General features: G+C 45.8%; 1 protein-coding gene across 1 annotated transcript in view; it reads right to left on the reverse strand.

Annotated features, from left to right (window-relative positions):
• COL4A2 (collagen type IV alpha 2 chain) overlaps nt 1-22443 on the reverse strand; it is a 179407-nt gene that overhangs the window by 76899 nt on the left and 80065 nt on the right. The gene's annotated exons all lie outside the window — the stretch shown is intronic.

Consider the following 22443-nt stretch of genomic DNA (forward strand, 5'->3'; position numbering starts at 1 on the left):
ATGTGGAGAAATCAGAACCCTTGTGCTTGGATGGTGGGGATGTAAAACGGTGCAGCCGCTGCGGAAACAGCACGATGGCACCTCAGAAAATTAAGAAAGGGAGCTGCCATAGTACCCAGCAATTCCACTTCTGGGGCTACACCCCAAAGAACTGCAAGCAGGGATTCAAGCAGATATTTGCACCCCCATGTGCATAGCAGCATTATGCAAGGTAGCCAAAGGGTGGAAACAACCCAAATGTCTGCCAGTGGATAAGCACATGAACAAAACGTGGCACAACCACACGATGAAATGTTATTCAGCCACGAAGAGGAAGGAAGTCCTGACACCTGCTACATGGAGGAAACTTGTGGACATCACGGCAAGTGAAAGAAGCCAGTCACAGGAGGACAGGTATTGTGTGGTTCCACTTATACAAGGTACATAGAATAGTCAACTCCACAGGGGCAGAGGCAGAATTGAGGCTTCCAGGGGCTGGGGAGGGGGAAATGGGGAGACGGAGTTTCAGGCTGGGGAGATAAGAAAGCTCTGGGCACTGCTGGTGGTGATGGCTGTACAACAGGGTGAATGGATTTAAGGTCACCTAACTGGACACTTACAAATGGTTAACATGCTAAATTTTGTCACATATGCTTTAATCATAATAAAAAATTTAAAAAATAAAAATAATTTTTAAGATAAAGACACATTTAAAATAAATTTACTACAATGAAACATTTTAAAAAATGAACAAAGGAGGGGTGGAGGATTTCTGTGCCCCAACGGAACCAATTCTTGTATAATATTACAGTTATACTCTAATCGTTCACAGGTTGGCCCAAATGAAAAAATGCACGTCTTGATCCCTCTCTAGGTAAATGAGTCTGTTTATGCATACAGAGCCTTTACCCACCAAGCGCCATTTGCTTTGACGTTTCAAATTCCCAGCTTGCCCTGAGATCCGGAGCGACCTGAGCCATTTTTCTGGTCTCTTGCTCCATTGCCTACAGGTAACCTTTCCCATAGAAACTGCCCAGCTGAGAAGCGTGTGCCTTTACAGATGTTTATAATGCCGTCCGCAGCGTGCCACACAGCTGAGGTGCAGTGTAACCTCACAGAGGCAGCGGCGTGGAGGGGCGTGGGGAGCTCTCACTTCCGAATTTCATTACCATGCCTACGTGCCAGTCCCCTGACGTGTTAGAAGCCTGTTAGAAGCCAGGTGCTGGGGGAAGCGGCGTGGAGGGGCGTGGGGAGCTCTCACTTCCGAATTTCATTACCATGCCTACGTGCCAGTCCCCTGACGTGTTAGAAGCCTGTTAGAAGCCAGGTGCTGGGGGAAGCAGTGAAGCTGATTCTTTGACGTGAAAGATATCCACACAGGTTAAGGTTGTGGTTGGCGGATGTGATTAATACAACTTAGCCCAAAGCTTGGGACCCCTGTCCCCTCAAACCAAGCGAGGAAAGCTCCCTTCAGGCTGCATCTGGGCCAAAGTCTGAGTGTTAGGGACAGTGAGTTCTTCACTATCCAAGTTTTCCAGAAGAGTTCAGTCACTGCCTCCATCAGCAAATACTCAACTGGGGTAGCCTGATCTCGATCATCGTAAGTAGCGGCGAAGCCCATGAATCTCTACTCTCTTTGAGAACATTATAAAAGCGAGTTTATGGCCACTGTGTTTCTTCCCAGTGGAGGAGAACTGTGGTGGTGGATAGATGGCCCAGACCTTGGACACGTGATACCCCAGGCTCATTCTATCTCTAATGCTCAGTGGTTTTATCGCGCTACAGTTGTTGGGAGTTTGGGAACAAAACATGCTTTGATTCTGATTTTTATGGATCTTTCCCAGTTGTGCTCATTTTTGCTTTGTTTGTGGCTATGCTAGAATATAACCATCTTATGATAACATACCATGCCATAAAGCCTCAAATTCCCCTAACCACGTTGAGCCTTGCAGTTTGTTAGTGTTTACATTGAACATCTTTAGGGGGATAAAATGTTCCTCAATGGTACTGTCATTTTTATTGTCCATAAACTACATGTCTATCCAGTGGGATTATTTTATAGAGCCAACTAAAAGGGAACATGTACTGCTAACCAAAAATGGAATATGTGTGTCTTGATGATGAAAAGCCACATTCTTGTCTTGCATTCATTAACCTTTGCTCAATTCCCTTTGATGGGGGAAAGTGACTAACCCCATCATGTACTAATTTTCCTTCCATTGTCAGTAAACTTCTTTCTAACCTTTATTTCCTGGATGGGAAGTCTGACTTTTGGAATAAAACTCTAGCCTTTCCTTTTCTGAAGCATGATGTCACATTTTCTTTTTATTGAGGTGAAGTTCACATAAAACCAACCATTTAAAAATGTACAATTCAATGGCTTTAGTACATTCACAGTGTTGTGCAACCACCATGTCTTGCTAGTTCCAAAACGTTTTTATCACCCCAAAAGGAAATCCCGTACCCATTAAGCAATCACTCCCCGTTCTCCCAGCTTCTGTCTCTATGGAGTTCCCTGTTCTGGATACTTACATAAATGGAATCATAGGATATGTGACTTTGTGTGTCTGGCTCCTTTCACTTAACATGTTTTTGAGGTTCATCCACACTGCAGCGTGTACCATACCTCGTTCACTTTTATGGCTGAGTAACATTCCCTTGTGGGGACAGACCACGATTTGTTCATTCATCCCTTCTAGGGCGTTCCCACCTTTTGGCTACCGTGAATAGTGCCGCTATGAGGATGCATGTACGATATACGCATGAGTCCCTGTTTTGAATTATTTTGGGTGTATTCCCAGGAATGGAATTGCTGGATCCTATGGCAATTCTACGCTTAATTTTTTAGGTATTGGCAAACTGTATTCCACAGTGGCCGTACCATGTCACATTCCCAGCAGCAATGCAGGAGGGTTCCAATTCCTCCACATTTTGGCCAGTGCTCGTGATTTTGCATTATTTTTTGGCCAAAGCCATCCTAGCGGGTGTCAAGACGAACACTGCATCCTGAGCTTTTGATGGGATGGAACACTCCCCAAGATTCAATCTGGCTTTCGTGCTGAGGAAGCGCCAGGAGTCTGGGGACCATGTGAGGTAGCCCTGGTCCTCCAGGATGGAGCCCTCGCTCTTGGCCAAATATAAACCCTGCCTTGCTAGCTGCATGCACGTTTACGTCAAGGCCCAAGGAGGCCGCCAATAATGCAGCTTTGGTCACCAGGGCTGGAGGTTTCCCGAGGATATCCTGCCTGTCAGGGAAGTCTGTATATCCGTCTATAAAGGGCAGCTGGGAGGATCAGGTAGGGTTTTCCTTTGTGCTAATCATCATCATCATCATCATCAACGTCCATCCTTTTCCTTTCCTTTTGTAATAAGTGACCTTCAACATAAAAATTACCCCAGAAAAAGTAAATGTCTTCGCATAAATCTCAAAAACTTCTAAATTTTGAAAGCACCTGAAATTCCTCCAATAGCCTTGATAAAAGTGTTTGCACAAAATATTTCTCACAAGCCAGCAGACATTGTGGGAAGGAGCTGTAAGACCAAGTATCCTGTGCCCCTGCCCCCAGACTCCCACAACACACGATGCAATTGGTACAGATGTACTTCCTAGGAAACAGGATCATGAAGAGTATCATTTGATTGTGTATCTTTTGGGACAAAGTGCTGTTACAAATGTTAAAAATGGTTTATCTCATTTTGTCTCCAAGGCAACTGGGTGAAATGACATGAACTCCGTGGGGAGGAGAGAATACTGGGGCCCAGGGAGGACCAGCATGAGGGGCTGCTGCACACACACAGCTCTGGGGAGATGGCAGACTCACTGTGCTCTCGATACCCACAGTGAGGTCTGCACCAGCATCACCTGGGAGCTTGTTAGGAATGCAGAGTCTCAGGCCTGGCAGCCCAAGAATACCTGAATCTGCATTTAACCTGGTCCCCAGGAGAAGATTCCTCTGTACATTCCAGTGCGAGAATCGCTGTGCAATAACACCCTAACTCCCTTCCTGGTGTTCTCAAGGGAGGAGGTAGGTATATGTTAAGAGGAAACATCTTTTAAGCATGAGGTGTGGAGATCAGAAGGAAGGTCCGGCTTACTGAGTCAGGCAGAGGAAAACGGAGTATTTGTGTTGGTTAAATATTATTTCTAATTAAAATGTTCTTGGTCTTATGCTTCAGTGACATCTACAGGACAGAATACATTCTGATCATCGATGAGATGGAAGGTTGCACACACATTGCCTTTCCCTCTTTGAAATCACTGCTGGCGTCTGCGTGGGACACCAGAGGTCTGTTTTGGAAGCTGTAGTCTGAAAAGGCAGCTAGAATGAGTCCAGACTTGAGTCCACATTGCTCGAATACCACAACTGTGGCGAAAACGCACTTATCCAGCCCTGACACTAAGCTTTCCTGAATCGGGGAATTTCACTTCTGAGAAAAGGGGCGAAATACAATCAGATATGGGCACCTGTGGAATAGTTACAGCTTCAGACTTTCAAACAAATGTAGAAAGATTGATGATTAATCAGCGCCTCAAGGAATTTCGGCTCACGTTCATCCAACCCTGAGGCGATGCCTGTTTCCATTCATAGCTTATTAACCTGAAAATATTCCTCGGGGAAGGGAGTAAAAAGAGTTTCATTTATCAGGGAACGACAAAAAAATGTTTCTAAGGATAAAACCTGCTTCACTGCACATCAGGATTTTTAATCTACAGTACAGTACTTTCCTGGTAGAATAAGAATGAGCCTTTCATGACTTACTGGCCAACATCTGAATAGTAGGAAATCCCTTCTGCCTAAGCTGAGTCTTCCTGTCTCACCTTTTATGGGCACTGGCGCCCACCAGACACCCGTATCCTCCCAGTTCCCCAGGGCGGACCCTCCCTCCCTTCCGAAGAGTGTTCCAGACGTTCATGGCCAAAGGAGGCAGCTCTTGGTGATCCTTGGGGAATTCCAACCTAAGTTCCAGATAATTTCTATGAGCTCTTGGCCACACATTTGAAAACGTGTAAAAGTCCCAAAAGGCAAAATTAAAAATATTTATTGTTCTTAAGGATGATCAGTTAGCACTTGTGAGCAATTTCTAGATCACTCTGGCAGAGTGAATTAGCAGCACATTCCAAGGTAACAATAATGTGAAGGTTAGTATTTGTGCAGTATGTTACACATATAACTATCAGTAGCCTGTTCCATGCCACAAAGTCAGAGCTGATGTTAAATCTGACATCTTCTACCTAGACCTTCTTATTTAATACATAACAGAACATTAGTCCCACCCATGGGCACTATTCTGTGTTAAGGATTCCAGTTATAGGAGGTTGAATTATATGGACTCTCAGAATTTCTGCTCTCCAAAATGTTTTGACACAGGTTGTGGTACTAGGGTCAATATAAAGTAAATTATATCCATCTGTAAAAAATAAACCTTCACCTTTATGTTGCTCCATATACAGGCATTTACTCAAAATGGACGTAAATGTAAGAGCTAAAGCTATAAAACTTCTAGAAGAAAACAGGGGGAAATCTTTGTGATTTTTGGATTAGGCAAAGATTTCTTAGATAAGACACAAAGATCACAAGCCGTAAGAAAAAAGTTGGCAAGATGAAAAAGTTTGATTGTCAAAATATACTGTTAAAAGTAAAAAGGCAGGCCACAGACTGGGAGACATATTTGCAGAACACATATCTGATAAATGACTTCTATCTAGACTAGATAAAGAACACCCCAAACTCAATAGTAAGGAAATGAACAAGCCAAATGAAAAAAAAAAAAATGGCTAAAGATTTGAACAAACACTTCACCCAAGAAGATATACAGATGGAAAATACACACAAGATGCTGAACGTCACTGGTCATCTGGGACAAGCAAATTAAATCCGCAGAGAGACATAACTGCAACCCACTGAAATGGCTAATACCCCCAGGAGCAGCTGGCCATGCCGGTGCTGGCGAGGATGCAGGGCGACTGGCATCCCATTTGCTGCCGGCAGGAAAGCAAAGGGCTACGGTCACTGGCAGTTTGTCAGTTTCTTAAAAAGTTCAACATCCACCCACTCCAGGACCTAGCAATCCTAGTGGTGGGGACGTACCTAGGAGAAAGGAAAACCTATGTGTCTACCCTGAGATTTGTATGAGAATGTTCACAGTGGTTTTCTTAATTTAGCTAAAAGCTGGGCACAGCTCGGGTGCTCACCAGCTGAGGAGTGGACAGACTGAAGTCCGTCCATACAGTGGAGTACTAGCCAGCGATAGAAAGGAACAAAGTATCCGACATGGGCAACAGTGAGGCATTCCGCTAAGTGAAAGAAGCCAGACACCAAAGGCTTCACCCTGTCTGATCCTGTTTATATGACTTTCTAGAAAAGGCAACACTAAGGACACAGAACAGATCAGCAGCGGGGGCCAGAAGAGGGGTGCGGGGACTGACCGCAGAGGAGTCCCAGGGAACTTCTGGGGAACAGAGCTGCCTTGTATCAGGATTTTGGTGGTTGGTACATGGCTGTAAACATTTGTCAATATTCATTGAATTGTATGCAAATTATGCCTCAATATATTTCACCGAAAAGCAAACAAATAAAAGGGGGGTTGGGTGATGCCGAGATGAGGAAGACAAGCCCTGGATTTCATAGGCACGCTGGGCTATGGAAAAGATCACGTCAGATCACGTCGTCTCCACGTATTCCTACCGGTGACTTCATAAGAGAATATTTAGAAAAGGAAGAAGAGTGTACATTTCTAAAATGACATTTGAAGACAGCATTTAGCCAAATGCTTTTTAAAGATGTCTGCCAGGGCAATGAATAATCTGAAGAAACCAAGACCTGGTTTTCCTTGTCTGGAAGCTGGGCTGTGTGAGCACGATGCTGACAGCAAAGGGAACGGCCCAGGCTGCAGCCCACAGGGCAGAACTGAAAGTGGGTCAGGCCCAGATTAGATTCAGGAGTGACGGAGAAGCCTGGGGTCACCGGTTTCCACTACGCTTGATCTCCACAAAAAACCAAAAACCAGAGGCTGCCGCTGTCATTCTAAGATGCTATTATGTAGTTTTCTCTGAAAAGATTTGACTGGGATAGATGCACATTTTAGAGACGCTATTACACAGTTTCACCTGAAATGACTTGACTTGGGTGGATTCGAATTTTAAAGCAGAGAAAAAAATGGGCAGTCTCCTATTCCTCACTCATACGACCAGTGAGTCTGAAAACCTCTCTGCTCTTTGTTTTAAAAATAGGTGGTACATGGGCATCACACTCAATGGCTTTTAGCCCAGATTTTTTACAGTCTGGATGTGATTTTTGCCTGGCACATGTTGGAAAAGTTGATTTTCTGGGAAAGCTTTCTATTACCTCTGTGCTTTTAGCAATAAATACATTTCATCTGCCTGGCTGTGAATTCCTGCCTCACAGACTCACTTGATTTCCTAAGCCTCCCTGTCCTCTGCGAAGCTGTGGAGTCTGAGTGTGGCTGAGGTCAGCCTTAGGAGCGCAGGCTGGGGCTGAGGCTGGCCCTGGAGGGGCGAGCGCGCTGGCCATTGGGCCTCAAATGGGTAGGAAATGTTCTAATCTAGTGCCTGACAACATGTGACGCAATAAGGACGAACTAGGCACCATCACCACACAGCCTGGATATCGTCATGAGTTAACGGTTCAGGTGACTCCTGCCTCCACTTATGTGATCAGAGAGGGACAATTAGAGTAGGAGGCAACTACTGAAGTAACAGAATCATGAAACCACTGGTAATTAAAACAGTTCAGCTATTATTTATGGCCTCAACTGTTAATTTCCATGTGCCAACTCTTCGTGCCAGTATTTTACTGGTATTCTTAGGTCATCTTCATGCCCAAGAGCGTGACATGACTCAGAGCAGAGACCGTGTGTTCCCACAGTTCTGTACTCTGTCATCGCCCCCTGGGGCGCTCTGCAGGTAGTGGGCTGCCACGACCCCCTGAGGTCTGCCTACAGAGGGCAGCGGGAGGAAACGCTACTATGGCGGCCTCTCTGGCGGGATTATTAACATCACATGGGCTGCCAGTCTCTGAGAGTGACATTCCAGTATCTCTGGCATGGACCAGAGACAGCACCAAAGTTATATCTATTTTGCATTTAGACTAAACAGCAGTCATGTGAAAGGAAAATATTCTTGAAGTCAGCATTATATTGAGCTGGTTCCGCTATGAAAAAACAAACAACCCACCCATTGGCCAACTAAGAAAACAGGTTCCAAGCAAGGGTGGGTTCCGCTCTGGCTGTGATACACTGCTTTTTTTTCCTCCCTGTTATCTTTATTTGAAATGTTCCTGAATAAGACATGCTTTAAATAGAGCTCCAAATTCTCTGTCACTAGAAAACGCCTGATTACTATCACTTTCCTCCTCCTCCCTCCCCTCCTTATCTGTTATTTTAATTTAGTTTTGTTACTCCTTTAAAAAAAGATTTTATTTTTAAATTTACATACAATAAAATTCACTTTTTTTGGTGTGTCATGCTGTGTGTTTCGACAAATGCAGAGTTGTGTAATCACCACTGTAACCAAGACACAGCGGATCATCACCCCCAAAGCCCCCGAGCATCCTCTCTGTAGTCAAAAACCCCCTTGCCCTAAAGCTCTGTGAATCCCTGACATTTCCCCATCCTCACAGTCTGCCTTTTCCAGACTGCCGCAGAGATGCAACTCCACAGTATGGAGTCTTGCATCTGGCTTCTCTCCCTTGGCACGATGCATCTGAGATTCACCCGGCCTGTTGTGTACCAACAGTTCGCTCCTGTGTCTTGCTGAGTAGTTATTTATTGGATTCCACTACCCCGATCTGTTTATCCATTCACATTGTTTCCAGTGTTGGGCGAATGTGAACTGAGCTACTGTAAACATTCATGTTATGGTTGTTTGTGTTGACGCATGTGTTTTTGTAAACATCCAGGAATGGGATTACTGGGTCACATGGCAACTGTTCAGCTTATTTAAAAAACTGCAGGACTGTTCTGCAGACTGGCTGGACCGTTCTTACCCGGGCCGGCAATGCACAAGAGTCCCACATCCTTGTGCTGAGGAACCTGAGGTCCTCAGCTTTGTTCTCTTAGCCATTCTCTCAGCGATAGGTGTGCAGTGGGGAAGCACTGTGGTTTGAATCTCATTCCTTTGTGTTCACACAGATTTCTGCATTTCTGTTGATCCTAGGTCCAGCTCAGAGTCCGACGTTTCCATGGGTAACGTCACCGTCCCCAGCTCTGCACCATCCTTTTTTGATGAGGACACACGCCCCGGCCTCCCTGCCGGTACCGTGCACACCTCACACCACGCGTGTTTGCTCAGAGGACTGTGCATTTCGCTCAGAGCCGGTGGGAGTGTGATTCTCCACAAAGACAAACAACCCCACGGTGTGAGTCTCGTTATGGGAAGAGGCCTGAGAGGAAGGGGAGCCGGCACGGACCAGATATCCAGACCCGACAATGAAAAAGTATTTCCTTCCGTACAGAAACTAAAGAGAAACTCAGCTCCCAAGTTCTCACCTAGAGTATGGATTCATTTTATTTTGCGTAAAAGAATATTCCCTTCTCATACATTATGATACAAGAACAGCCTCTGTCTTCCTAACACACGCACACATGAGCCTCACTCCCTGGCAAAAGTCTATAGGAAATAACAGCCACTTAAAATGAGACCAATGCAATATCACTTTGCACATTCGTCTCTGCTCTTCACCACTGCTAACCTAGGACTTTCGCAAAGCCTTCATCCAATTTCAGATTTGGGCCTCAGAGAGCACCTGGGGTGCTGAGAGGGGTCGGGGGGCTCAGTAGCAGTAAAGCCCCCTCCTAGCAACCCCCCTGCCTCTAGATCAGGTCACAGTTTAACAGAACCCCCAGGCCATCACTCTAGGAGTGTCCCTGTCCCAGCCCTGGCCTTGGCTGCTGCCAATGCATCACCTGGGGAGGTCTCGGACCCCAGGAGCATTAAGGATGTGACTCAGTGTACCTTCTGGGGACAGTTTCCTGACCCCACAACAGATTAACTGCTCCCTGCTTGCTCCTGTCATATCACACTGAATGGCGCTGTCCCTACGTTTCATGCAGGGCCACTTGGAAGTAGGGACCCCTCCTCATTTACACTCCTGTCCCCACTGTTCCTCTCAGCCTCTGACATACAGAACACGCTCCATGAGTCCATTGAGTGAATGAATTAAGGCACTGCTATTTACCCCACTCTGCCTGACTCCAAAATCATATCCTTCCCACACGGCATTTCCTGTTTTTAGGTCATTTTCCTGGCCATTATAACGGCTCCCTGATTTTTGAAGCACACTGTCAGTGGGTGACACTGCGGAGGCCTGTCCTATCCTTGTCTGTCCCTCTTCAATGCCCTAAGTCACCTTCCTGAGTCAGGAAACCTCTCCTCCACAGCCTCAACTCTTCCCCTCTCCCCCGCAGCCCAGCGGAACTGCTGACTGTTGGTTCTGCCCGATGATCTGGCCTTATCTGTCCACATTATCGCAGAGAATGTCCGCCAGGCCAAGGCATGGAGCCATAAAGAGGGAGGCTGCAGGCTGGTGGAAAGGAGGGCTGGTCCCACTGAACCTGCGCTCAGCGTCTGATTAGATACACAAGGCATTGTCTGCCGGAACCAAGGTCTAGAAGGTGAGGCAAGGATTCTGGAATGCGAGGACTCCCCTCTCCCACCCCCAGGAGGTTTAGCTCTGGTAATGTTTGAACCAAGGGTTTCAGGGACAACTGTCTGTGAGAAGCCAAACATACTTAATCCAGGGGAGGTTCCCTCACAGGTTGCAGAGAAAGGAGTGAGCGTGCAAGCGTGGGACTGTGCAAAAGCTATAAAATGAATATTTTCCATGCTTACTGAATATCTCTGTTTGAAAATCAAATTTTAACTTTACACCAACAAAAGACACCTTCTTAGTACCCTTTATACTCCTGGGTGAGAGGAATAGCGTGCAGTCCTAGTGACCAACACTAGGTGGCACTCCGTCGTGCGATTCAGGAGCCAGAGACCCACCCACCCTACTCGAGGCGCAGATTTGCAAGGGGCAGCACTGTCAAAGATGCTGACATTGTGCTGGGTTACAGGACTCATCTCCGTGGGACAGAGGCAGGTCCCTCATTTGTCATGGGGAGCTAACCGCCCATGGGGAAAATTCTGATGAAAATTTTGACTGCAGAATTCCAATGATATTCAAAGAGCAATTCAAATTTCATTTTTCTTTTTACAGGGTGGTTGAACTAATTCAATAATTAATGCATCTTATAATTAATGCCCTTCCTTTTGACTTGCTTAAGGGAAAGTGTCCTAAATGCGTGTATTGGTGGACCTGTTAGACCCAGACCTACGGTAGAGGCGGTTTCCAGTTATCAGATCCGATTCCTGCATGGGACTACGTTGTGACAGCAGCTAACATTTCTAGATTTCAGAGCATTTATTGTTCAGAGCACTTGTCAACAGTTCACCTATTTAATCCTTGCAAAACTTCTGTGAGGTGGGTATTGTTATTAAATCCATTTTACGGGTGAGTAAACTGAGGCTCAGAGAGGTCTGGGTCACTCGGCTGCTCTGTAACAGAGGAATTCATACCCAGCTTTTCCAAACTGCTCCACAGGGCATCATTACTACATATAGGAACTTCCCTTGAGGAACAAAGATGACTTTAGACTCTGAGTATATCTTTTCTACTGATATTCCTGAATCTGTAATTAAGCCAAAGGCAGATGGAGAAATTGTCTGCAAAAATGAATGATATATGCCTGGGGCTCATGGAAATCATACAAACCCAAGCCACCCACAGTCTTGCAGAGACATTTAAGAATGCTGCTTCTCTGCTGTAACCCACCACTGCTCAATTTTGGCCATTTCACGGCTCATTAATCTCCCTCCCTGCTAGAAAGTGACCGAGGCAGAAAGAGAAGGTGAAACTCAAACGAGTAGATTGATTCTGTTACTTTTTAGCAACTCTGGTCAAAAGGTATGCGGAGAGGCCCCGGGGCTGCAGGCCAACACACTGTTAAAACACTCTGGGGAAACACAGGGGTATCTCATAACCTACCTTTTCCCTGGCTTCCCTTGACACATTCGTTGTTGAGGAAAGGCTGTATTAGGAAGGTTTTTCTAAAAAGCTGTGGAGGTTTTTGCATGGTAAAAAGACTGAGTGGATAAACATTTCCTGACGCAAAGCCTTTAGCTGGAATTTTGCGAGAATAAGCTTGCGGATCCAGGGAAGTTTTTGAAAAATCAGGTGCACACCTTGGAAGAACAAGTTAATCCAGGGAGCAGAGGCCATCGTGGCTGAGAAGATGGGTAGGTATGCCTCGGTGTGCGAACCTCAGTGAGGAGCTGGACCGTGACATGGCAGAGCCACGGGCCCTGTCCCAGGAGACAGACCCCTCCTGGAGGGCATCCCCAAGAGCAGAGGAGAGCTCAGGAGTGCTGGGGAGCGGTGGGAGGAGAAAAGGGCAGAACTAGTGGCCATTTGGTTTGTGAACAAAATGAAAGGGGCTTCTCATTTGTTGTTGGGGAAGACATTAGGAAGACAGAGAAAGGTAGGGGAAACAATGAACAAATGCCAGGTGGTAACTTATGAATGGGACGGTCTTAGGCAGGTGGCTGAGACAACAGCACCAGTGGCGATAGTCTAAAAATCAGACAGTGAGGGGAGCATCGTGTTACTCAACCGTCGGGGCTGTCCCAGAATGGAGAGATTATAGTGGCCTACTCATGACTGCAATTATATTTGTTTAGAGCTGGAGGACCCCTCAGGATGTTACAACACCTTTAAGGCACCTAAATGTATTTGACACATGAAATTATAAGCTTGGTAACAACTCTTAGAGAAAAACTAGGCTTAACTTTGAACACGACACTACAAACCCTCCATGGCCTGACTAGTCAGTGGCCAAGCAGCTAGCATTCTAGTCCATTGATTTTCATATTCTGCATTGCCCTTGAAGCCTGATATTAGGAAGATTAAATGCAGACAGTAAAAGCCAGATCAAAAATCGGCTTCCTTATTTACAACTTTAAAAGTATCTAATATTTTGGAAATCATCCCACTAAGAATTTTTGCCAAGATATTGTCCACAACAACACTGGTGCACTGATGACAGCTCTGGAGCCACTGGCCAGGCAGAGCCCTCGATGGCACCGTGTGGCAGCCACGGGTGGTGTGTGAGCTGAGGGCTCGCCCACGCTGGGGTTACTGTTTTCTCCCCAGTTAACCACGGGCTGGGCGCTCCACCATGTCTGACACTGCGAGCAGCTATCTGGACGTCCTGGACTTCCTTCCTAAGACTCCCTGGTTTGCAGTGAGTATTTGGACAGACACTGAACACACATCCGCAATTAAAAAAGAACAACAAACCACGAGAAATTGATCTTTTTTCAGTCTGGTGGAAAGATAATGGATGGCTCATTTGTCCAGACATGAAACCCGGGGTCCTGGGTGAGAGGAAACCAAATGACATTAACGTCCATTCCAGAGAAGTGACTCAGCTGCTGCCCTGTTCTCATGACATGGGGGGAAAACAACCTCCAGAACATTCGTTCTTCTTAACGGCATTTGTTAAAAGAAAAATAAATAGCAGTTTTCATCCACAAGACGGAAGGCAGCAACTGAATACAGCTGCACTTCCTCCTGACATACTTCTCCTGCATGCGAGGTTCTGCAAGGTTCTGGAGCAGAGATGCACATGGCGCATTTGATGGACAGGAAGCCATTATGGGGAGAGTTAAAATGGAGAGCCAGAGAGGTTTGTGATCACCATGGTAATCAATTCTTGCTTTCCTTGGGGGTTAAACATCCATATTGAGATTTATCCATCACAGAGTAGGTGCCCAGCCTCGTAACGTGATGACTCCTGGAAAGTCTCACCCACGGTGTCTTTGTGAGGGTCTCATGTGCGTCTGCGTGGGCTGCCTTGGTCTTCTGCTACTTTGTACTCTGCAGTCAGGCAGGGGCAACACGGGGGGGGGGGGGGGGAAATGCCTGCAGTTTTCTCTCCGTGCCCTCCCCGGCCTCGTGAAAGGCCACACCCTGAAGCTCCACAACTCTCCTGACATCACAGCTGAGTGTGGCTTCGTTACCTTTTGGGAAGTGTGGATGACGCCGCCCCCACCGTGAGGCCCTGCCAGCCTTGGGACCCCACGTAGCGGCCTCCTTTTGGAAGGGGCTCCTCTGCACACCTCTGACTTTCTCGCCAGGCCTCCTTCCCTACTGCCTTCTGTTAAAAGATGGCTTTTCTTTGGAGTCTCCCATAACTCTGTCCTCCTGCGAGCCCGGTAAGTGCGATCTTTCTCACTCTGACTGGCTCGGAGGGCACTTACAGGCCGAGGATTCCCAACTCCCCTTGGAATGCCTCCCTCTAGAGGTCTACAGATACTTCAGACTCAACGTGTTTAAAATCAAACTTGTGGCCTCATTTTCTCCGACGCTGCTCCCAGCAATAACCCAACAATAGCAACCACGCCCCTGTCCCCCTCTGTTCCTCACCCGTTGCTGCAAGTCCACAGCTGGGCTCCAGACCCCGAGATGGCGGCGCCGTGGCTGGGGCCTCTCTGCCCGCTGTGCTGCTCTGGCCTTTCCTCCTCATTCTTGTGCCCCCTCCTAGCTGGTGGCCTCACCGTCACCCGCTCTGATTGTCGCAGTCACCCCAGGACGTGACTGTGCTCCTTCCCATCTCTCTGCAGCCTCCACGTGCCCTTCATCCAGACTCTGACACTGAAGATGCTCTGGTGCCACTTTCCGACTTAAACATGCTGAGTCCTCCCTGTTCCCAAAGTTGGAGACAACGTGCTGGGCCTCCCCCATGGGTCTGTATGTGGCACTCTAGTCTCATCTCTTGTCTCTCTCGGTCTCCACTGGGGGCTGAGTCCTCCTCGATCCTCCCTGTGCGGTCCACTCCCCTCACTCTGCTCGCACCCTCCGTCTCGTTTCTCTTGCGGGCTATCACTCTTCCCGCTCCTTCAGTGTGGTGGGCAGGGAGCTCCCCCCCGGCCCTTCCCCTGCAGGCCAAGTCCCTTCCATACCTGCCTACCTGCCCTGGAAGCTGGTGCTGCCCCAGGGCCAGAGAGGGTATTCTGGAAGGGCTGGATTAATTGCAAATGAAACTAGACATCAATTATTAATATTTGCAATTAATGCTGTTCTTCTCCATCCCCACCTGGTTTCCAGGACAGAGTCCCAGCGTCGTGGAGTGTGGCCTCATAATCACTCTGCCCTCTTCTCCAGGGAGGTCGTCAGTATGTGCCGTCTGGACACCAACGGCCCCTTGCAGGACACGCCCTGGCATCAGAAGACCCTGCTGGCCCCTGAAGGCTTAGTGAGAGCAATGGAAGCCTTGACCCTCATTTACCCCTCAGCAAGCAAGAGTTAAGTAGGCAAGTTTACTGGTCTGCAAATGTTTACTAATCATGAAAGGAATTAGGACCACTCCTGAGGACACACACACACATATATTTCTTAAACTTAGAAGGTGTGAGGAATATATAAAGAAGAAAAAGTACATGAGAGAAACCAAAATATTATTAATAATATATGAACTCTATTAGAAGTTAACTTCTGGCAATATAGTAGAGAAAGCATCTTGGCTTATAAATTACACCCCCTCAAATAAACCCAACCACTACCAAACACTTACATCTAAATTTCTGACTAAATTACAGTTACCTTAGAAGCTCACCCCCAGTGACGTAGACTCTCCCTGGGGTGTGCTCCAAAACGTAGACTCTCCCTGGGTGTGGTCCAGAATGTGGACTCTCCCTGGGTGTGGTCCAGGACAGACCAGGGCTTACTTACATTAGAGTAGGCTGTGCAAGAGTCAGCTGCCCTGTGCATGGAATCGTATGCAGTGTGCTTCTGTTACTTTACTGGCATGCTCCTGCTTACGCTGTAACTTCCCTATGCCCAGACGGCATGCAGATCCTCCAGGCACACGTGGGGACCACACCCTGCCCACCTCTCCCTACTTCTGCGTGGATCAGGGAGGCATAAATGTCCAAGGTGCAGCGTATCAGCTTCCACAGGCCCCTTCCATGTTTCCCTGATTTCAGACAGACCGCTGGTTATGAGTAACAACTCACTATCTGGTTTGCATTTGGGAATTATGGTTGATGCTGTCATAGGATTTGCCGGCGGTTCAGTTTGACAGTGATTTCCTAGAGCCAAATATTACTCTTTGTCATGCAAAACAGTAGCACGTTCTTGGAAGCTACGGCTCTGACATGCCAGGAAAGAATTCGGAAGGCAGATACATGACCACTCTAAGTTTTCCCTCTGATAGTGATTCACCCAAAAATGATCTCCAGCTGCAAACGGGCCACTCTTCACTCACCTTCCCAAGTTCATGCCCAGAGACCACAAAAAAGCACTGGGCTGATACGAGCAAGGTCCTAGGACCCTGTCTCACAACACACTGGGCAGCACAGAACCAAAGGCCATTAGGTGGCCAGCAGAAACATTGGTCTCTCTCCCCTCTTAAAAGGCTCCAGAAACTAAAAACCAAGAGGAAAAAAATGGGGTGACTTCAAATGATATATAAACTATTCAACTGGAACTTGTACAATTCCATACCCGCAGTTGCCACCTCTTAACCAAAAGAGCACCCTGTGTGCACCTCCGCAGAGAGGAGCATCAGGTGTATGGGCCTGGACTGCAGGGCTGGCTCTGGGTGGTATAAGCCCATTTGGGGTGGCCACTGGAGTCCTTCAGCCACTTCTCCGCTCCAAGTTGGAGGTACCCTCCACGCATGAGCTTCCATGCCCTTCTAGGAAAATGTCAGGCATTTTAGAGGAAGAGCAGAACCTTCAAATGTGAGTTCGGACCTGAAGAGCTCAACTGAGCTAAGAAAGTTTGCCTTAAATAGGCAATGAGCTTAAATAAGAGAAAGCTAAATACATTATCATTGTATTATTTGCTACCTTGTACTCTCTTGCTTTGACAATATCTGCTATGGTCTGAATGTTTGTGTCCCTCTAAAATTCTTACGTTGAAATCTAATCTCCAATGTGTTGGTGGTAAGAGGTCGGGCCTCTGGGAAGTGATTAGGTCGTGAGGGTGGGGCCCTCATGAATAGGATTAGTGCCATTATAAAAGAGGCCTGAGGGAGCATGTTTGTCCCTTCCACCTTGTTAGGACATAGCAAGAAGATGCCATCTGTGAAGCAGAGAACCCTCACCAGACTCTGATCCGCTGGTGCCTTGGTCCTGGACTTCCCAGCCTCCAGAACTGTGAGAAATACCTTTCTGTTGGATATGAATTACCTAGTCAAAGGTGTTTTTGTTATAGCAGCCTGAAGACAGGAACTGATTCACAGAGTTTTTAAGATCTTCTAGGCCAAGAGAATCCTTCAAAATATAAGTGGATGAAAACAGGTTAAACTTAGTTGACTGTGCTGAGCACATCAAAGCCAGTTTGCAATGAAACTGAGCTACTTAGAAAGTAACAGAGCTGAAAGTTTTTCTAAAACAAACGACAACTCTGAGGAAGCTTTTTAAAAATAAGTTTTGTTTGTTTTAGTTCCCGTGGGCAGGCAAACATACGAACAAAACCCCACTGTCTCTTCTGAACACGGCAAATTAGTTTTTCTTGAGTTTACACGGCAAACACCTTCGTGGAGTGTGTTTGACACATGCTGCTTTAAGCACTTTATTCTTCTTTTTAAAAGGCACAGATCATACTAAAATGTGTTGGTTTGATTCCCTTGAGCAAAGTCAATGCTAACACTAAGAAACCCAAAAAACCAACCATCACCTACAAAGCAGGCTTTCGTTTTGACAATGTTTCCACCTATAAACGTGTTCTCTGCTACTTCTCTGCACCTGATCAAGTAGGTAACTGACACCTATCTGTGGAATAAACACACGGGGACGGAATTTATACTCAAGGGCAAAACTGAACAACTGTTCTGATGGGACAGTCAACTATAAAACTGCAAACTGCTGCAGCCAACTCAATGGTTAGGAAAAAAGTTGGAAATGTGTGGGTGTATTCTCAAGGTCTTAGGAAAATTCCGGAAGTCCAGCAGATGTTTTCTGTTAGGCGGCCCCAAGAGCTACATCTTCTTCTTTTTTTTTAATTATAGGTTTATTTATGAAACCATTTTTCCTCTTAAATAGTTCTTTGCTAAAACTTACAAGATGGACTGTTGGCCAAAGTGCTGGACTCATGTGCGTTCATTTGCAACCCGGAATATGTGCACGTCAACATGAAAACCCCACAGGAAGCAGTCGTCTAAGTCAATCATTCTAAGTGCTTTTAAGAATAACTCTTTCTTTCCTCTTATTTACTGAAGCTGAATTAGAACTTTTTCTTTAATCAATTGTAAATAGTATAGTTCAGGTTTCAGTAGTGACCATGTTTTTCCTCCCTTGGAAAAAGATGTAATAGTCATAATAATAATTTTCCTTTTTTGTGTATTTTTTAAATATAAACATTAAGTAAAATGAGAATCCTATTCAAGGAGTCAGAAATTAGTGAAGAATATTTATGACATTTGGATTAAATTAAAATTCTGTCCAATTTTAATTTTGAATACATGTTTGAATCCCCACGGGACAGTGTTTTCCTAACCATTGTTTTGCTAGCCGGCTTTTGGGTTACGAGGCTAACCATCGGCTCGCTCGGGGACAGAGATCAAAATTCCCATTTGACCGGAGTTTCCAAAGCCACGAGGTGAATTCATGTTCAGAAAACATCTAAAATCTTATTTAAACTTCTCATTTGTTCAAGAACTTCTCTACAGACAAATTGGTCTCCAACAGGTTTGTAAAAGAGTAGGTCTACATAACAAAATATATTTTATGAATGAATTGAAATGGGAGTTACTATCTAGGCTGGCCAGCTACCGAGCTTGCAAAAACCATCAGCATAAAAACCCTGCGAAAGTTTAGAGACCCAGCTGGCTGCGTGTTTTGGAGTATTTGTCTCATTGCTACACATGGTTACTGGATATATTGTGAATATGGAACACGTTCAAGAACATTAGATTCTCTTGGCCTTGTGGCGATTACTCAATTCATCAAGAATTTTAATCAAGCATCTTACAGAAGGAACTTCTGCAATTATCAAGCTACAGAAACCATGACCAAAGCAAGCCTCACTCATCTGCCTCCTCTTGCCCTTGAAACGGAAAGCTTTTTCCCCTCTAAAAGGAGCAGGTGGCCTATCCTGTGCCTGCCAGGAAGACCATGGGGTGCAAATTTAATCAGATTAAAAGAAATTCCATCAATGGTGTGGGAATTTACATTTTAAACATTTTCATGGCAAGTCCCCCAACTTTTAAATAATTTTTGAAAAGTTCCAGTATTTGCATCTCTTTCACAAAAGTGGATTGTGTCACCCAGGGAATGATGCACATCTGGAGAACAAGCGATTTCACAAGACCTAGGCTCAAGTCAACACATTTGTGTTTTGTCATCTGTGGGAAAGAAATTGGTAAAGTGGTTCAGATATGCAAGACTTTAGGTCTGGGGCCAGCCAAACTTGATGAGCCACTTTAAGACCCTGTTATGGGTAAAGCTAGACTTCCTTCATTCTCAGACCAAGTCAAGATGGGAGCTCACTTTTGTCCAAAATGCCAGCACTAACATGTCATGAATATGCAATGTTTTTCAGAGTCCTCTGGCTGTTTTCGGAGTGTTATCTCTCAACTAGGTTTTTAGCTTCATAGGCTTTGAGGGTTTATGGGAAGAACGTGTGTTATCTTCACTCTGCACGGTCTCCCTTGGTGACCTGGGACAGTGGTTTAACCTCAGCTTCTGCATCTATAAAGGAGGTGTTTCTGTAAGATCCACGGCTGGCTCAGGGAACGATTTGACACGTGTGACTACATTTTCTTTGCCTTTCTCTCCAAAGCCCTTCCAATCCCTCGACCTATTTCCTAAACGTAGTTACCACAACACTGGGCATCAGTAGCTGCTAACATACGAACACTCCTAATGTTAATGTCAATAAAAAATTCTTACAACCAAAAACTGGCAGGAATTTGTGGTTGATCTCTTTTGATAAAATAATCTAAGTGAGCCAAAAAATGTATAGTTATATATAATTAGGCAGAAAACAGTTTTTTAAAAAATAAATTTGGTCCAGAAAAAGGGTGTTTTAAAAAAAAAAATCGACCTAAATTGATTTGGTTGATGGACTAGACGTTCTCCGACTCCGACCTGCCCCTGGGCTGGATCTATCTGACCCTGTACAAAGCCAGCTGCGCTTCCTATTCCATTTCTAAAGCGAATGACAACTCCCAACTTATATCTCTGATCTTTTGTTTATTTACACTTACTGATGTCGTTTCAACAGGCGGTTGAGTTTTCCTCATAATAAATATGCATTCTATTATTGTTAGTTGCACTTGAATAAATATATTTCACACTGTGTCTTTTTATCCCTAAAGTGAAATGTAAAAATAGCAGTAGAAATGACCAAGAAGAGATAATAAAAGGAGAAGGCAGATGTAGCAAAAAAAAAAAAAAATCCTTTTTTTTGATTCAGATTTTTGAGCTTTTCTAAAAATAGCATCAAAGCCCTTAATCCAGTTAATGGCCTGGAGAGCTGGTCTCTCACTCTAGTCTGCATCTGCCTGTGAGTGTCCCCAGGGCGGACACCTTCTTTTCCACATAGGGTACAGCTGCTTTCACGCAAATATTCGCCCATCGCTTCAAACCATTAGAGAGTTGTTAAAAGTTTAACTTCCGGGAACATTTTTACTGGATTCAAAATAGCCCAGATAAATGTGTGACTCTAAAACATGGTGCAAAAGCCTCCCTCTAAGTGTCCTCTCACAGCCCCAGACACAAGCTGATTCTTCTCCCGCCCCGAGCTACCCACGCCCTCCCCTTGTGCCCACAAAGGCCTATTCATCCTCGCGGAGCTGACACGACCGTTCCGGGTCGCCGTCTGCCTTGGTTCGCATGCTCCATCCTTCCTTCTGCTACATCACTTTGCAAGTGGCAGCCCCGTCCAGAGCCAATACTTCTGGCCTCCAGTTTTGATTTACTCCAAAAATGTCTGCCTTGCCAAGATTGCGAAATATGCCACCTACGATGTTCTTAAAAAGTTGAAAATAGTTCAACCATTTATTAATGGAAAAATAGGCATCCATCACCAAGTGGAGATGAAAAATATAAATTCATTTTTAAAGTGCTCTTCTAACATTTTTTGCCCTAATCAAGCCTGTAAATATTAACAACCCCAAACTTGAAACCCTATTCAAAGGACAGGGACACCAAGTGATGGCTTGTGGCACTGCGAGGGGTCCTTTGGGTTCGCCGCTGCCCACGCCGCTTCCCTGTTAGACTTGTATCTGGCAGGACCGCTGTGAAGAAGTCCAAGCTCTTCTGACGCACTCGTAAGTAAACAGGCTGTAAAACTTATCTTCAGACAAACATCAATGGGGGCGGATAAACAGTCGGCCAGAGGAGGTTTTCCAAAAAATCTCCGACTGTCATGTAATATTAACAGGGCTGTGCTGCGGGCTTGGCAGGCCCGCTGCGGCCCCGAGCACCGTTATGACCAAGGATGGTAAGTGGCTGGGAACGGACTCCTATTAGTCACGTCCGTGCAGCCTGGGCTCTCCAGAGAGAGTGTGCACTCAGGGTGGGTGGAATCCAGTGCTCCAGCTTGAAACAAAAGTAAAACCACAAAACATTTGCACAGTGACCTTTTCTCTAAAATCTGTCTGTGGGTACAATCTGACATGTGCAACAGCTGAAACATAGGCAAGAAGACAAAGATTTGTCATTCACAGTAAAGAAATAGCAACTCTAAAAATCGGTGCTGATTTTATCATTAGGGATTGGAAACCACCTTTCATTCTTTCTTCACAGGATAAAAGGGTCCATTTGGTTATTTCTATCAAGATTTTGAATGGCTTAATTTTAGACTATGATAGAATTTAATTACAAGATGGTCAGTACTTAGCATTAGCAATGGCATAGAAAGGGGTCGGGTGCCTCTGACATTTCGCTGATGAGAACCAAAGAGCCACGAAGGTGTGTTCGCCAGAAAATGCACCAGTTCTATGCCACAGGACTTCTTGCTGGCCAGATCCCATTGCCCTAGGAGCTTTTCCAAGCACAGAACTCCCTTGCCCCAGGTGAAGTCCAGAGCAACTCCACCCAAGAGCCACTCCGGAAGAACGTGGGGCGTGGCTCAACCTGGGCACAGTTCCCCATGTGCAACCCGTGCTTGTGCAAGAACCATCTCGACCCTCTAACTTCAGCATCAGAGAAACTTCCATGTGTTTTCACAAGCACTGGGTTGGTTGTCAAAAATCCTTCTCAATCTGCATGACTCAATCGCACGAATCCCTGATGGCAGATTCTCGTTTAAAAAAACAGAGAACGTCCACACTAGCTCGGCAGTCGCAGCAAACGCACCGCACTGACTCGAGGTGTTAATCCGGCGCAGGTGCGCGGCAGGAGGGTCGAAGGGGCTCTCTCCCCACAAGTTTCTCTGTCAATCTAAACTGCTC

This window comes from Eulemur rufifrons, chromosome 4 (genome assembly GCF_041146395.1).
Source record: "Eulemur rufifrons isolate Redbay chromosome 4, OSU_ERuf_1, whole genome shotgun sequence".
NCBI classification, from domain to species: Eukaryota; Metazoa; Chordata; class Mammalia; order Primates; family Lemuridae; genus Eulemur; species Eulemur rufifrons.